Source organism: Sus scrofa, chromosome 13 (assembly GCF_000003025.6).
Source record: "Sus scrofa isolate TJ Tabasco breed Duroc chromosome 13, Sscrofa11.1, whole genome shotgun sequence".
Taxonomy (NCBI): Eukaryota; Metazoa; Chordata; class Mammalia; order Artiodactyla; family Suidae; genus Sus; species Sus scrofa.
In genome coordinates this window covers 180,771,157-180,788,309 of record NC_010455.5, presented here as the reverse complement: position 1 = coordinate 180,788,309, position 17,153 = coordinate 180,771,157, and the positions used below count along the sequence as shown (strand labels likewise).

At 37.1% G+C, this 17,153-nt stretch overlaps 1 protein-coding gene across 2 annotated transcripts in view; it reads right to left on the bottom strand.

Moving 5' to 3' along the window:
• Positions 1-10,730, bottom strand: part of LOC106508546 — a 593,953-nt gene extending 583,223 nt beyond the window's left edge. The window contains exons 1-2 of one of the 2 annotated variants that reach the window (XM_021071412.1): positions 9,946-10,730; positions 9,759-9,858 (exon numbers count right to left, since the gene is read on the bottom strand). The gene's annotated coding sequence lies outside the window, so the exon portion shown is untranslated. The other variant, XM_021071411.1, reaches the window with a different exon arrangement.

Genomic DNA, 17,153 nt, shown 5'->3' with positions numbered 1-17,153 from the left:
GAAGTGAAGGGCCAGGAGAGAGGAAGAGAATGCCTTTGGCGCATGAGATCAGTCAGAGAATCCTCTGTGGTCCATCCCAAGGTGGGAGGGAGTAAACATTGAGTTGACGCCAAGGTCCTCAACTGCAAGGAGCACCAGGGGGAGAAATGCCAAGGTCTACAGGGAGGCATTTTCCTGGTAGCCCCCTCAGATTCCCTCATCTTCAGAGAGTGCTCTGGTTACCTTAACATGCCATAAACAAAGCTGACACCAAGAAGCACAAAATTTACTTCAAGGAACTTTCCCTGAATAGTCTTACATGAAGCTCTCACTGGCTGTCAACTAACTGCTTTTGGTAAATGTTACCACTACTTTTATTCAATTTCCACACCCTTGGATGTCTCATTCAATATTTAATGATACTCTGGCTTGGCAAAATAAAAGAAACTGTAGATTATTTTTGCAAAACACATCTGCTTGCTACAGAAAAAAAAAAAAGTGTGTGGAAAGGAAAATAGGACATTGATTCAAATTTCCCTGGACAGCTTTTAAAACCAGCTTTTGAAAAAATCATATCAAAGAATACTTTCTAATTTCTAAGAAAGCCAAAAAGTCACTTAGTGCTTATCACAACTACCTTTATGTTTTCAGTCAAATCTATAGTGAGTTTCTTTATATAACTGATATGTTCAATATGTTCCCCGACTCTATGATTTCAAGCAAGATTTTGCTAGTTTAAACTATTGTAGATTTTTATAGCTGTTATATGTTTTGCCCCGATTAGTTTACCTTGGGTCCTTGGTCAGAAATAGGACACCTATTTCTCATTATAAGTGTTCCTAGGAGAGAAATCAATCTTTTTGACAATGAAACAAGTGAGGACAATTTTCATGAAGATCCTCTAGTGTAAAGCAAGAATAGCTTGTTGTAGGCCTTCACCACAAAGAAAGGACCAGAGGGGGCAATATTCTACTCTTTGCTTTGGATAAATCATTCAGATTTTATGAGTCCTTGCATAGATCCTTTCTCTATGTAGGAACCAGCCACATGTCCCTAAGGGGGTTTCACAGATATCCAGGTACAGCAGTGATGGCTGTCCATAGACAGGAAGATCGGTATCCAGGACAATTTATATGAAGTATCTGGCATAGTCTATGGTCAGTAGGCTATGAACCCTAAGGTATATCCAGGAGCTAGTTCTTGGTGGCCCTAACTGTATACTCACTTCTGATGCTTCTCTCTTTAAGGATGGCCGAGGGATAAATTTGGATGGGCTTACAAATGGAATCAAATGCTTAATCTGGATGCCGGTGAGCTATCTGAGAGGCAATTTTATAAAGGATGAAAATATTCATGTAGAAGAATAAACTGCTTTAGGCACAGGAAAGCTATTTTTTAGAAAGATCTGTGGTTTAAAGGGTGCCTGTGATATCTGGATATTTCTTTTCTCATCCACCACTTTCATAAAGCCACATGACATAAAAAATACATCATAAAATTCTAACTTAAAAGACTCTCCTCAAAACGTTGCTTCTCATCTGATGCCGACTTCTATTCCAGCCCATCATACCAACCACTTAATGGAACTGCTTTTACTGACAAGCACAGAAAAAAAAAAAAACTGAAGAAAAGATATTGACACAAAAGCAAATGGCCAAGTCCCCAAAGATTAAGAGTATTTGGGGAAAAGATATGACACTTTCACTTTTTTTCAAAGAATTCTCTTCATGATTGTAAAAGTCAACCACAAAGTTAAAACTCACTGGTCTCAGAAATACGTCGGTTATAATTTTGCAGTAGCTGTAAATGCTGAAAGAATTAAACCTTCTGAGCATTTCCCCTGGTGATCCAGTTAGCCTACAAGAGCCTCCCTTACTAAAGAGCTCTGCTCTCTGCAGACTCTCTGTTTCCAGTGTCTCGTCTAAAAATGGAGAGGAACATTTCTTATAAAAATGAAATGAGCACAGAAATTTACTTTCTATCCTGCAAAGAGCTGACTTGCAATATAGAAGGCTGAGGAAAGGCACCAGAATATCAGGGTGAAAGGTGAGGGAAAGGGAGCCACATGATTTGAAAAACATATTCAGTGTGATATTTTTAAAAATTTTTACAAAGCAAAAGTACTTTGTAGTATCACAGCGGTAAATAATACATACCATAGAATATAAAGCTTATAAAATCTTCATAGGTGGTAATATGCATATGATACTGTGACTTTAAGAGGGCTTATCATAACTGGAAGGAAGAGAAATTTGAGAATTTTTCTTCTGAGATGCATGTGTATAGAAAAAAAGGAGAGAAAGACTAGTCTTTGTAAATAGGCAGTAAATAATTTAAAGCTGGAAGAAAAAAATCCATTTGATCATTTGAGGTTTGACCAAATTTCTTTACTATGATCTTTTCCTCTAATAAAATAACAAATGAGCTGACTTAAAGGTGGTGTATCTATTTTGACATTTTCTCCTCTCCCACCTGGATACAGACCTCCTGGGCTCCAGAAGAGACTCCTTTATTGGGTGAACAAGGATGGCCAGAGAAAGGCAAACACATACATACCCTCTCTGCAAGCTCAATCTATGTTTAAAACGTCCTAGTTTAAGGGCAAGTCATGTATTTACATTAGTCTTAACTATACTTATAAAAGCAGAGCCGAATTCCTCCCTTGACTGGATAACTCATTCTGAGCTCTGGGAGGTTTGTATAAAGGTCAGCTGTCATAACTGTTCGTTTATTTGGGGTAGTATTTTAACACTTTTATTGAGATCTTGGGATTCCTAATGTAGAGAGATGAAATTTCTTTTTTTTTTTTTGACTAAAGCCTTTAGACAGGCTAGGGAATAGTACAGGATTTAAATAACAAAATTTTGAAGCTAGAGCAGAACTTAAAGATCCTCAGTTTCTTCATTTTGATAAATACGAAAACCAAGGCCCAGGAAACTGGTGCCTCAAGTGCCTGCTTACACAGCAATGCTGAAGAGCAAAAAAGACTGAAGGATTTGGAAATCCAGTCTTCTGAATTCAAATCACTACTCTGCCATTTATAATCGTGATATATTGGGCAAACCATGTAATTCCAGAGAAGGATATTTTGATGTGACTAAAATGAAATAATTTCACCATGCACTTCAATTTATCTATAAAATTAGGGCAATAAAACCTATGTTTCAGGGTTATTGAGAGAAATACAGATAATATATAAACACGCTTTTAAAATGGTAACTATTATTTTTCTTTACTAGAAGAAATTCCAGAAGTCCTGAATCTCACCTCTTCACACTTTCTAAGAATATGATATCAATATAATCTTTTAAATTCTGATTCTTAGAAAAAAAATCCCTTTAGTAAAAATATATTTCTTGACACGATCCTCCAACAATATCATGATTAGACCTAGATTACTATTTGGAAAAGAGTAGTTCTCAAAAGGAGACACAGAATGCTCCAGAAAAAAAAAAAAAAAAAAAAAAAAAAATGAGGCACAAAATTCAGGTAATGCTGTAAACAATGGCTCTAAACTAAAGAGAAGCAGAGGTTATTAATATCTGAAAGATCTCTAAAAAATCCTACAAAAACCTACGTATATACTAACTTAACCAGTTTCTTTGGCATACTCAATAAATATGTTTTTTTTCTTTTTTTTTTTTCTTTTTTTTTTGAGGGCCACACTTGCAGCATATGGAGATTCCCAGGCTAGGGGTTGAATTGGAGCTGTAGCCACCGGCCTACACCACAGCTCATGGCAACGCCAGATCCTTAACCCACTGAGCAAGGCGAGGGATCGAACCTTCAACCTCATGGTTCCTAGTCGGATTCGTTAACCACTGTGCCACGATGGGAACTCCCTATTTTTACTTTTGAATTATTATCCATAGGGCTGGCAAGATTAGGGAGAAACTGCTGAATAGGAATGGAGTTTTACCTTGGGTGATGGAAGTGTTTTGGAACTAGACAGCCGTGATGGTTGTCCAACACTATGAATGTGTGAAATGCCACTGAATTGTTTATGGTTGCATTTATTAGGTGAACTGCAACCTCAGAAATTATCTCTTAAAATCTCACACATGTATAACAAATTCACTTTCAAAACATTAACACCCAACTATTTCAAGTGTTGTATGAGAAATCTACAGAAGTTTCAGAATTAAAACATGTGTTACTACAATTAAATTATTTTAATACATGAGAAGAATATAATGTTATGTCAATTATATCGCAATTTTAAAAAGCAACATGTTTCACTAAAGCAAAGAGCAAGTTTTCTTAATGGCCTCTAAAATGTCTGTATGTATTTATAAAAATAAAAATCAATATTTCCTTTAAGCTCTGAAATTGCAGAAGCTATGTAATAAAGTCAATACTAGAAAAAAAGGTGTTTTTTACAGGTAGCTAATATTTTACAGGCAGATTACAAACCATCACAAAACACATATTGACAGAGATTGACTGTGGCTGCTGTAACTTAATCTTGGCATTCGTGATCTCAAACCTCTCGAGTCTCACTTCATGGTTTATGATACAGTTACATCACAATCCCTCAATAGAATTACAGCTTTGTCACTAATCTCTCCCTATCAGTTATCCTGTAAGGAAGGAAGCTGGAAGGCATCACTAGAAAGAGGCAACGGCATGAATGATTGCATTCAGTCTCTTTCCACAACAATATCTGTGAGTCTGGAAGTGATAAATGGCACCCAAGTTATAAACGAGCAACAAGGTCAGTAGCACCAAGCAGCCAAGAGTTCAAAGAAAAGTCACAATTCTGATGGGTTCAAGAAGAGGCCACATACTGCTGGCGTGCATCCGTAGAGATAAATCCTCAGAGATGCCTTATTGCAATTACAAAACAGAATTAGAAAAGCCTGTTACTGAAGAGCCAAGAGTTTGGTCCAGGAATTGAACAAAGAACACTGATTAGCATAAAAGTCATTTTTTATCCAGAAAAGTGATGTTTTTAATAACATTCCATGACCAGTCAAGAATCCTGGTGGAAAATGCCTCCAAAATATTAAATAATTCTTTGACACTGAAAGATGTATAACTGAACAACACTGATTTTTCTTCTTGATCTTCTCTCCTTAGTCCCTTAAATGCATCTATAAAGAATCCAGAAGAGACATGGAGGGAATTGGCCTAACACTCTAGAATTATTTTAGGCCGTGTCTTCATCTCTTTATAAATTTCCTTAGTGAATTGCATCAAATAAAAATGTGACTTTTTCTTATAAACAAAAACGTACCAATCGTCTAACAATATAAAGAATAAAACCTCTGAGAATGTTATAATGAAAAGTTGCCTGAGAAATCCCTCGTTAGACCATTTATGTAATAGAGACCCCAAAATATTGAGGGTTTTTCCCAAAGTTCTATCACTGGTAATTGGTAAATAAGAATCAAAATCACTGAGCTCTTGAAATTTACTATCTTCTTTCTCCTTAAGAAAATGTTCCCTCAAATAGAGAGCTACAGAAGGTCTTGTACCTTCTAGTTCTCTCATTGAATGGGCTGTCCTCCTCGAGCTTTCATGTTCTATCGATTTGTAATAGATTGCAGTAATTGTTGCTACTTCTCATTTATTTGTTCATAAGGGTCAAGATGAGTGGTACCATATTGGCAAATCTGCTAGCCATTCTGATGGAGACAAATACAAGGGGGGGACAATCACTGAAATCTCCACTGGTCCTCAGAGAAAGAAGCCTGAAAACAGAGGACTCCTGAGAGTATTGAAAGCCCTTCTCTCCCCTTTGACTCCACTTCCTCATGAGAAGCCCCAAGGGACAGCAGGGAGATTTTTTCCTCCTTATTTTAAACAGCTGTGTTGGAGGATAAAAAATACTGTACCGGGTCTCCTGTGAGTAATTAACATTAGGGTCATGATTTTTACAATGCTCTGGCTTTAAACAACCAAATAAGAAATGCTAAAAAAAAAAAAAAAAAAAACACCTGCTCATTGCACCCAGTAATAGAAAGGTAAGGTACATTTTGCATATGTATGTTTTTAAGATTGAAAATGATGTTATGCAATTTTAAGGACAGAACACTGAACATTGAGAAAAAAAAAAAATATTTTTAGCAGTGGCCTAAGACTGTAATTAGAGCTGATCAAAAGACACAGGAGCTCTTATTATCCAAATTGGTAGACAACCCAAGAATGACATACTTGTCTTTTAAGACCGTTCTTCAAAGTAGTCATTTTGTATATGTCTAATTTCCTGGAACTATTTCAAATTAAGTATTGAAATTTTACCATGAAGCTTTCAAGACCTCGTTTCTCCATTGTGTCCCATTAACTCCTCTGCAACACTTTCTAATTCCTGCTGAGAGCACATGACTGGTACTGTGTTGTGGCCAAAGAATTTCTGCAAATTTGCTGAGTCACATTTCTCCTGAATATGTATAGCAATGGTTTTGTTTCAAAACGATCTCGCTTCTTGCTCTGCTAAACTTGAAAAACATAAGATGATTCTTTCAATCTAGCACATAATTAAGAAGTCTAGAACATGAATGTGAGTTTTTTTAATGGATAAGGAAAGGTATGTGGATGATCAAATAGAAAGCCACACAGCTTCAAGTGCACGTGAGAACTGTGAAGAGCTGTGCTCTGATGGGAGAGGAAGATCAATAGAAAATACAATCACTGAAGTGTTCTGTGTACTCTAGATTCGAGAAAAATTATAGTCCAGGGCAAAGCCTTCTACAACCACATCAAAGTGTCTAAATTCTTTCCTAGTGCTGGAATGTTCTAACAATCATGGCTAGAAAAACCGAGTTGCAGGATAATGAACCGCTTCCCCCATATGGAATGGGACGGAAATAAAACAGACCTCAAATGCCCCCGGACATCTTTTGGCACCTTTTCTTTAATTTGGGCAGGTTTACTTCATGAATATGTAAAATGCAGCATTAATCATCCTCTCTTTATTCCGGGAAATAAATTGCTCATGCAGATTTATCCTGTAAGCCATGCTGTGTGTGCTGCTTTGCTTTCCTCGCTTGCTGTGGGCTTCCAGAGAAGCTGTTTACCCCTTTTCACAGAAAGTGCTTCCTTTAGTCTTTGCTGAGCCAGAAAATCTGTGTTCATTATCAAGGGGGGAGGGGTTGGGGAAGATCACAAATAGATATAACCTGGACAAAAAGCACTTTTAACTTAATTAAGACCAGTATTGTAATGAGGCCATTAAAGCACAAACATTATTGGCAATCGGCTAGAGCCGAGAGACTTTTTTTAAACCTGTGGTGTATTTTATTGTTATAATGGTTTTTACCATAATGAAATTTAATGCATTACCAGGAAAAAGCCATGCCCTGTGGTAGGGTGCTACTTATATTTCGAAACACGTTAGCATGAAGCTACAGTGAGATCTAATAATAGAAATGAACTTACCTAAAGATGCATTGATTTTTATATTAGGTCATGTTGAGAATTTACAAAGAACATCTAGTCCATGCAACAAAAAATCCTCTTGAGAATAGCACTGATTGCAAGAAGGGTAATATTAGAAAAATGGAAATCCTCTCCTCCCGGAATGGGGTGGAATGGTGTGCATTCATGTAATGGATTAAGTGAATGAGGTAGTTTAGAAAAGGTCATCTTTCAGATAAATGAAAAATTTGATAAATTTCAGTAGATTTAATCACCTCTGAGATTTGATCAAAACAACAATGGAGTGACAAATAACATCCATCTCGCCCATGTAATTTGCTTATTTATTCTAACTTCTGAAATTATAAGCATTATTTCCACGAGCACGACCTATTCAATAAAAGTCCTCACAAAATAAGTTCCTACCATTTTAATACACATCCCAATTATTGGATGGCTTCAAAGAAGATAAGGAGATTGTCTCTTAGACACAATATCTGGAAAGAGAAGCAACAGAGAATGAAGGCAGTTTTCGATTCTATCTTCCACAAAACCAGATTGCTCCTAAGATATAACAGACCAGAAAGGGAGGGAACTCTTTTATGCCCCCATTAGTAGACTTGAAATCAGCATTGGAGAAACTGTTGACATCTATATTAAACAGTTTGTAACAGTTTCCTTCAGAGTGGTGTATTTCTTCATTTTCACACTCCAGCTTATGTTGTTTATCCAGATTCTTGATTATATGTTCAATGTATTTTGTTTTGAAATATTAGGTTACAATTTTCATATTTTGAGGGAACATCTCTTGAGCATTTTCCTAATCTGTAAGGAGGTTCTGGTGCTCCTTACTCTCCCTTTTCCTATATTAAATTAGTATGAGGTTCAACTCACTCTATTGCTCAGTTTTAAGTACAATGAGTGATTGGGTTGTTTTTTGAAAGCAGGGATGAGCCCTGCTATCTTTTCCAACTTCATGGCTCTAGAGCTCCCTCTTTTGTTGTTTTCTCAAAGCGACTGAAACAATACAGAGTCCTGGTTTCTGAGACGGGCCTCTTTTGCTTCTCCTCATTTTCACCTAGAGCAAAGGAGATAACCACAGCCCATGAAACAGATTCCAACCTCTGGCCTGTCTCTGTACTGCCCTCAAGCTAAGAATATTTTTCATGTTTTTAGAACACCGAAAAGAAAAAGGAAAGGAAGGGAATAAGGAAAGAAGGAAGGAAGATGATTCAGCAGAGATTGTAGGCGCCCCACAATAAAAGCTGGCAAATTTGCTACTTGGCCCTTTTAAGAAAAAGCTTGCCAAACCCTGAGTCCTGGATCAACATTTTCCTTTGAACATGTCCTTGTCCTATACAGTTAGAAGCCTATTCCCAGAATTTTCTCTGGTTCAAGCAAGCCTCTGACCTGAAAGAGAGCTTCTATTTTTTTGTACCAAGAGGTTTTAGGGTCCAGACCTTACTGGAGTCCCTGTGTGCTAACCAGTAAATTCCATCTTGAGAGCCCCGCCAGCTTTGCCTGCTGTTCTCAGATTTCTATTCTTTCCAGCTGGCTCTCTTTCTCTGTATTTGTGGAAAGATTCAGGAAGAACTGACATTTAGGCCACTGCCTCCATCTTCCCAAAATCCAGTTAATTGTTTTTAACTGAATAATGAAGAGGACCTGGAAAGAGTAGGAACATTTCTGCTTTCTCTTTACGAACTAGAATGTGATTCGTTTTTTTAAGGACCAAATATGTGTTCAGGAAATGCTTAATAGCTTGATTCGGTGCTGCTTCTTTCTTCCTTATCTTTAATAAAATAGTCAATTATTTTTTTACCTATTCTAATAAAACCGATCAAATAAATAATTAAATTTCAATTTATATACCATTCTACAATAAAATTAAATTCCCCTCAGAGAAAGCACACTATTTCTCCTGGGTAATTCTATATCTTCCCTAATAATAAAGCCATTTTCAGGGTTGAAGCTATTTTACTCTTTGTTTCAGATTTCCTTTTCAAGGATGAAGCACAATATGAACCTTCATAATTAAATTTTTTCTACAAGAATGATGGAGTCACTTATATTGAACCCATAACTATTCCAAATGCTCAACAAAATGCAAAAGTAACTAGGAAACCCTGGAAAGCAAGCCAAAGCAGGAAGAGACTGGAGGGGGCATTTGACACTTGCAGGGAAGAAAGGAGCCTCGCCAGGTGAAATTCTTGTTTCCAAAGCTTTACCACTGGGGCCTCCCATCTGGCAATACCTGGGGAAAGGGATGGAGGGGACAACACTCAAGCAAAGGTTGATCTTCCTGACTTCCAAACTCAAAGAAAGAAGTTTGGGATGTTCAACGACTGAAAACTGAGAGGGGGGAAATCGCAGAAAGACCACAGTAAGGTCAATCCTCAAAAGTGCATTAAGAACCTCACCAAACATCTCCGTCGATTCCTGGATGTGCCCAACGTGGGATACGAGGAACTGTGGGCTGGCAACGTGGGAGGATGCCCAGGTGAAATCAGAAACTGGCCCCTGTACATCAAAGGCAAGGAGAGACTCAAGAAAGAGGCAGCCACTCCAGATGGGTACGTGGCAGGCTTAATAAGAAAGGGAACTTACTTGGAGCCTTGTCTTGAGCAGCACCAAGAAACATTAACTCCGCCCCTGCCTGCCTGGAGGCCCTAACTGGTTCAGCCACGTGACTATCCAGGTGGTCTCAATAGCACTTTGTTCCCTCAAGACTGCGCCCCTGAAGTGGCTCTTAGTGCCAGTAAAGTGGGCAAATGTACATTCCAAGGACAGGGGAGGAGGGAAGAACCTCCAGGTACCCAGCTCAGGTTGGGTCAACTGGCAATCAGGTCCTCTTGATGACCTCCTTCAACAACAACTTCAAGCCTCTGTGTCAGATGCAACAAGTGGGAAGGCTACAGGTACTAGGCAGTTTCAGTTACGGCTCACTTTAGGGGAGATGGTTTGCAATTTAACACAACCAAGTTAACCAACTGCCTGCTAGAACAGGCATGAGCCCTCTTCAGAAGAAAGTTACAGAACCCAGAGTCTCTCGGGGAACAGTTGACAAGAGAAACCAAGTCCCACCCTCCATAATCCAGATGTTGGAATCAGCAGACAAAAATTTAAACAGTTGTTATCAATAGATGCAAGAACTTAAGGAAAGTGAAGGCCACAACGAATGAATGGGGGGAATTACAGCAGAGAAAGGAAAAATGTAAAAAAAAAAAAAAAGTGAAATAGAATATCTAGGATCAAAAAGTACATTTCATATGAGAAAATTACTGCATAAACTTAACAGCCATTTGGAAATGGCTGAAAAAAAGAGTGAAGTGCATTTACCTCTCTGGTTTATAATTATTATTATTATATGTACAGATGTCCTGAAATATAAGCATGAATAATGAAAACTGTGAAATGCTTTACAGATGTGTTTCTTTCTAAATGCACACTACAAATTTATACACCACTTCTCAAGTGAAAAGAAATTGAACTATTATTGAGCATCTACCATGTATCAGGTGTGATGAGAAAGCAATGCCTGTGTATCGTTATTTCATGTGTATGTCTTCTCTGTGCAACATACTGTGCTAGAAGTATAAAAAAAGAAAACAGGTCTCTATTCTTTAAGGAGTTTGCACATTAATAAGGAAAATGCTCATGAGCTCATGTACCATGTATAAAATCTATGCAATTAGCAGTTCAAAGTCATAAATATCCCTGACTATTCAGAAAGAGGAAACATTTTCCCCTTTGTCTGGCTTACAACCCTTTCTTCAGAATCTTTATTACAGTACTGTCTGTATTGCAACACTTAAACTGTGTTTTAACTGCACACCTGACTCACTCTTTCAACACTGTAAGATATTAGGTGCAAAGATTGAGCCAATCAGCTGTTTTGGCCTCAGAATCTAGGAAGTCCTAATGTATTCCATTATTCAATAAATATTTCATTAAGGAATAAATAATTAGTAACTTTAAATCCTTTTTTAATTGTAAAATTTTATTTAACAAAAGAGCACCCTCATAACCATAGAATCCTTTTGTTTTCTCAATCTGACTTGGAGAGTCCTCTCCTAAAGCACTTTTTTTTAAATTTACATGCTGTGGAGTTTCTGCTGTGGCTCAGTAGGTTAAGAACCCAACATAGTGTCCATCTATGAAGATGTGAGTTCTATCCCTGGCCTCGATCAGTGGGTTAAGTATCCGGCGTTGCCATGAGCTATGGCATAGGTCGTAGATGTGGCTTGGATCTGGCATTGCTGAGGCTATGACGTAGACTGGCAGAGGCAGCTCAAATTTGACCCTAGCCTGGGAACTTCCAAATGCTGCAGGTGCGGACCTAAAAAGAAAATAAATAAATAAACAAACAAACAAACAAACAAATATGATGCAAAGGGTAACCTATAAATTTTGGTATTATATGCCAACTTTCAATTAACTATTTGGATTCATATTTAATTTACTCATAAAATAGCAACCTGTCATGTGATGGAAACTTTTTTTTAAATCAAGATTTCCTATCTTCCTTAGAATTTAAAATAATAACAAAGTTCATGAGTTTCTCCCTATTTTTTTCTCCTTGTTTCTGAAAAAAAAAATATTGATTTTTAGAGCCACTTAACAGCAAATTGAGGAGAAAATGCAGAGGTTTGCCATGAACCTCCTGCCCCACATACACACAGCCTCTCCACTATCAATTTCCCCACCAGAGTGGGACATTGGTTCCAGCTGTTGAAATCCCTGATGCATCATTATCACTTAAACTCCACAGTTTACCTTAGGGTTCATTCTTAGTGTGGTACCTTCTATACGTTTTAACACATAGGTAATGAAATGTATCCACAATATATCATACAGAATAGTTTTACTGCCCTTAAAAATCCTTTTTGCTCTGCCTATTCATTCTCCACATTCCTGAACTCTTGCCAACCATTGATTTTGTTTTGTTTTGTTTTTGCTTTTTTAGGGCCACACTCACAGCCTGTGGAAGTTCCTAGGCTATGGGTTGAATCAGAGCTACAGCTGTTGGCCTACACCACAGCTCACAGCAATGTTGGATCCCCGACCCAATGAGGCCAGGGATCAAACATGCATCCTCATGAATACTAATTGGATTCATTTCCACTGAGCCGAAATGGGAACTCCATTTTTTTTTTTAATAAACTTTATTTTTTAAAGCAGTTTAAGTTTCACAGCAAAATTGAGCAGAAAGTACAGAGATGTCCCCTATCTATACCCCATGGCCCCACACTGCACTTTCTCTCTTTAATTATCTCCACTGCATGGAGAGAGGTGAGTGCAAAACCAGAAGCCAAACATCCTAATTCTGAATCCTGGATTCTTTCCACTTTACAGCAAATACACTTCCTTAAACACAGTCTCTGTTGTGGCAGCCTGGGCCTACAGGCCCACTCTAAACAAAGTTCATTCAGGGGTGATTATGGCCATCATTCCTTGTTAAAAACTTCCCTGAGAGAATCATAAAATTTATGCTTTAAATATTAACCAAATTTTAGTGAATACAAATATAGTGAATTCAATTATTTTTGAAGGCAAACCTTTCTCTCAGAGTTTTGTGTATTCAGTCCCTTTTTCCCTTAAAATTGCATTGTCTATTAAAAGTTTCATTAATAAATAAGGAGTCAGCCACCTAAGTTCCTTCATTTATAATAAAGGGCTTTGGGAACCAAGTGACTCATCAGTTTGTTTCCAGGATTAGAATTCAATAATGACACAACCATTCTTTTCCTTCATAAAATTTAAAATCTTCCTAGAACAAGTTGGTTAATTTAAAACATGCAAATATATAAATAAAATATTTTTCTATCCCAGAAGTGACATTTTCTTAGAAGATTTAGCATATGGAATAAAATTATATGAAAGCTACTTAGCAATGTGTTGGATAACATTAAATTACTGACGAAGTTATTTATGCAATTATAGTTGTATAGGTGATTGTGATCATTTTTGTAATGCTGATTATTATAATTATTGATATTATTAAAATTATGCTAATTCAGAGAATAAATAAAATACTGTATCAATGAATAGCATTTATATGTTCCTAAAAAAGGTAAGGGGTGTGTGATTGGAATCTGCTAGAAGATGGGATGGCTGAAGGAAATGTTTATCAGTATTTCTCATCAAATCGCAGTCTTCCAGATATAGAGTGACTTGCTCAGATCCCAGCCTCTGGAGAATTATAAATCAAAAGAGGAACTCTGAACATACTGGAGAGTAATTTCCCTGTAAACTGTTAAGATACCTTATTAGGCAACACATCTTCCAAAACAGTGCATGTGACTAAAGCAGAGCATTTTCACCTGTCTGAGAGGCTTGTAAACTCCCCTGCATTGTGAAGGGAAGATACTTAAAGGTCAGACCCCCTCAGGAGCATTCTGTTGGCACCATACCCAAGATTGACACTCCCTTTCATGTGGATTGCAGAATCCACTTTGTTGAAATAACCCCAAACTGAATGAGAACCCATTTGGATGCTGGTGAGGACAGGGGAGGTGAGGGGAGACATTTGGAGTTGGGGACGAATAAATCTCTCTAAATTGTGATTTTATGTCTTGAGGTGCCTTACTTAAATTTGTGCTGAGATTCCACCCTGGAAAAAGGAAAATAATAATGTAGGTTTTTATCTTTAATTAGAGATACTCCTTCATGTGTCATTAAAGATTTTCAATATACTTATGTTTAGTAAAATTGGATACTATCTACAGTTTGCTTTGTTTCTATCTGAATAAAAGTTAACAAAGAACTCTAAAGGTTGAAACAGGAAGCAAAAGATCACATTCAAGTTACCATTCCAAATGTGAAAATGAAGATGGACCCTCCAAAAATATTGACAGTGATTGGTGTGATATTTCCAATGTGTATTAAAACCATCTAATGACTCATGTGATTTTTCCAGTGTGTATTAAAACTATCAAGTGACAAACTTAGTGTCCTAGGAACTAACTTTTGACTTATGAATAAGATGAAGTGCCCAGTTTTCTTCCTGCATCATAAGATTTAACCTTCCTATACACGACTCCCAAATCTGACCCTCAGAAGTACCAAAATCACAGTGCTATCAGGAGCTGAGGAGGAGGCAAGGGCAGCCACTGCCTGAACTTTTAGAAGGAAAGCTGATTTCTCATTTTCTTTACAGAACAGCTCCTAAAACATTACAGTATGATGACTTATACCTCCTTTAATTTGACACTAATGAGGTTGATTAGGTGATTGAAGCAATTACTTTTCCGAAAGTAATAATATGTTTGAATGCTGGTAAAATGTCAAAGGATATTAAGTGATGATCATAATTTTCTGATTCTAAAAATGCATCTTAAGTAAAGGTTGCTTCAGTTAACTATCTACACTGCTCACACAGCACAGTCAGGCATTCCATCCTCTAGTGATGAAAAACAGGAAGTTCAACTAAGTTCAAATGAAGAATGTAAACAGAAAGTTCAAGGTATACATATACATATGACAGATAGATTCAGCTAAATGTCTCATATTTCTCTATATCTAAAAAGGACACTTTGCTGAAATTGGCACTGTAGGAATTGGCACAATATTGTAAATCAACTGTAATTTTTAAAAAAGCAATAAAAATCACATTTGCATTAAAAAATAAAAATTAAATATTAAAAGGACATTAACTCATTGTATAAAGATTGGTATGAAAAATAAGAATGAAAAGTTACATTGTTTTTATGAACATATATAGAGAGAGATTTAAAACATTTGCGGGGAGGGGGAGGTTATCCACCAAAGAAATTTAAATGATGCTAATATTTACATGGTCAGCTAGGAAATAATAAGATTTTTTAGAGCTAGAATGTGCCCTTAATAATCGAATCATCTCTTGAAATTTTAATTATTCATTATATCTCATTTCTCCACTGAATGAGGTTTTTTTGAGTAAACGCAAGTCCCAAAGTGAATAAAAGTACAAATCCCAAAATGAATAAAAACAAATTACTTTAGCACAGTGACCTAAATTTAAAAAAATTAAGAACTCTCAAAAGCAGAATTTTAAATCACTTGCCCTAACTCTGAACTTATTAAAATACAAATACTATACAGATCATCCCCAAATTATGATGGATTGACTTGTGATTTTGTGACTTGACAATGGTTCAAACGAGATACACACTCAGTAGAAACTGTACTTGGAATTTTGAATTTTGATCTTTTCCCTGAGCTAAAGACAAGAGGCATAAAACTCTCACACCTGTGGTTACAGCTCTCAGTCAGCAATAACAAAGGTAAACAACTGATTACTTAGAACCATTCTGTATCCATACAACCTTCTGGTTCTCACTGTCAGTGCAATAGTCAACATGCAAAATTCAACACTTTCTTATAAAATAGCCTTCATGTTAGATCATTTTGCGCAAGTGTAGGCTAAGGTGTATTTTCTGAGAATGTTTAAGAGAGGCTAGGCTAATCTAGGTGGATTTTTAATTTGCAATATTTTCAACTTAGGACAGGTTTATTGGGACATAACCCCATCATAAGTCAAGGAAGATATATACTAAAAACACCCATTTTCTGCTGTTGCCTTTCAAATTAGTGTACATGACATGTCACCATTTATTTAACAATGCGAAAGATGTCAAGCAAAATATTTTACACTGAAATTATGTTTTAGCATGCCAGGGCCATCCCGAATACAATTTTTATCCATGAGCCCTGAATCATTCAATGGAATACAACCTTCCTCAGCTACATCTACTCGATTTTATCCTATCCTCTGTCCCCTATCCATCATGTCCTATTTCTGTTTCACCCATCATCATAGATGTGTTCACTTACAATTACACTTCCTTACCCTTCACTTCTGAAATCAAGGGCTCCTACATGTTTAAGCACTTTTTTTTCTTGCTCTTTTGCTTTTTAGGACCGCCCCTGAGGCATATGTAAGTTCCCAAATCAGAGCTGCAGCCACAGCCAGAGCAACGTGGGATCTGAGCTGCGCCTGTGACCTACACAACAGCTCACAGCAACATTGGACCTTTATTTAACCCACTGAGCAAGGCCAGGGACAGAACCCGCATCCTCATGGATACTAGTCAGATTTGTTTCTGCTGTGCCACAATGGGAATCCTGTTGAAGCACTCTGCATAAACTCTTTTTTAACCCTCATTAAAACTTGGATCTCCCCTGAGTTAGCCTTTGCTCTACAAAAATTCCATATTATAAATGCTGCTGTAAACCTGGTCATCTAGAGCTCTATCCTATCCTTATACAAAGAGTCCACAGACTTGGAGAGGAAATAGTAAAAGAGATTAATCTTGTGACCATAGGCATACATTTCCTGCCACAGGCATACACTCCCTACCACATTCACAAGGTGGGTGTTTGATGATGATGATGGTGATGACAGCTGACCAAGAAGAAAGGAGATACTTCTCCTCTGCATGTTCTTAATACCTCCTCATCCATCTTTCCCAAAGAGAATTCCCATTAGATCCCATTAACAGACTAAGTTATTCTTTATTCAAAGGTGTACAGGGACCAAGAATGGGAATATGGTTAGCAAAAAAAAAAAAAAAAAAATCTGATGCAGAAACCTGGTTATCATGTACCACATATTCTCCTGGAATGCCCAGTCATATCCTGAAACAATGACCAAATCCCTATTTCCTTTTTGTGTCTTATAAATGTCACACCACCTGTCACTCACGTTCAAAGGTTTTCCTCCTGCATTAGATGTCTGCTGGTATGCAGTAGAGATGGAGGAGTCTTGGTCTCGTGGTTGGTTGAGAATATGAGACTTTTATTTTCAAGCTGCAGTTTTCAAAAAAAATCTTTCC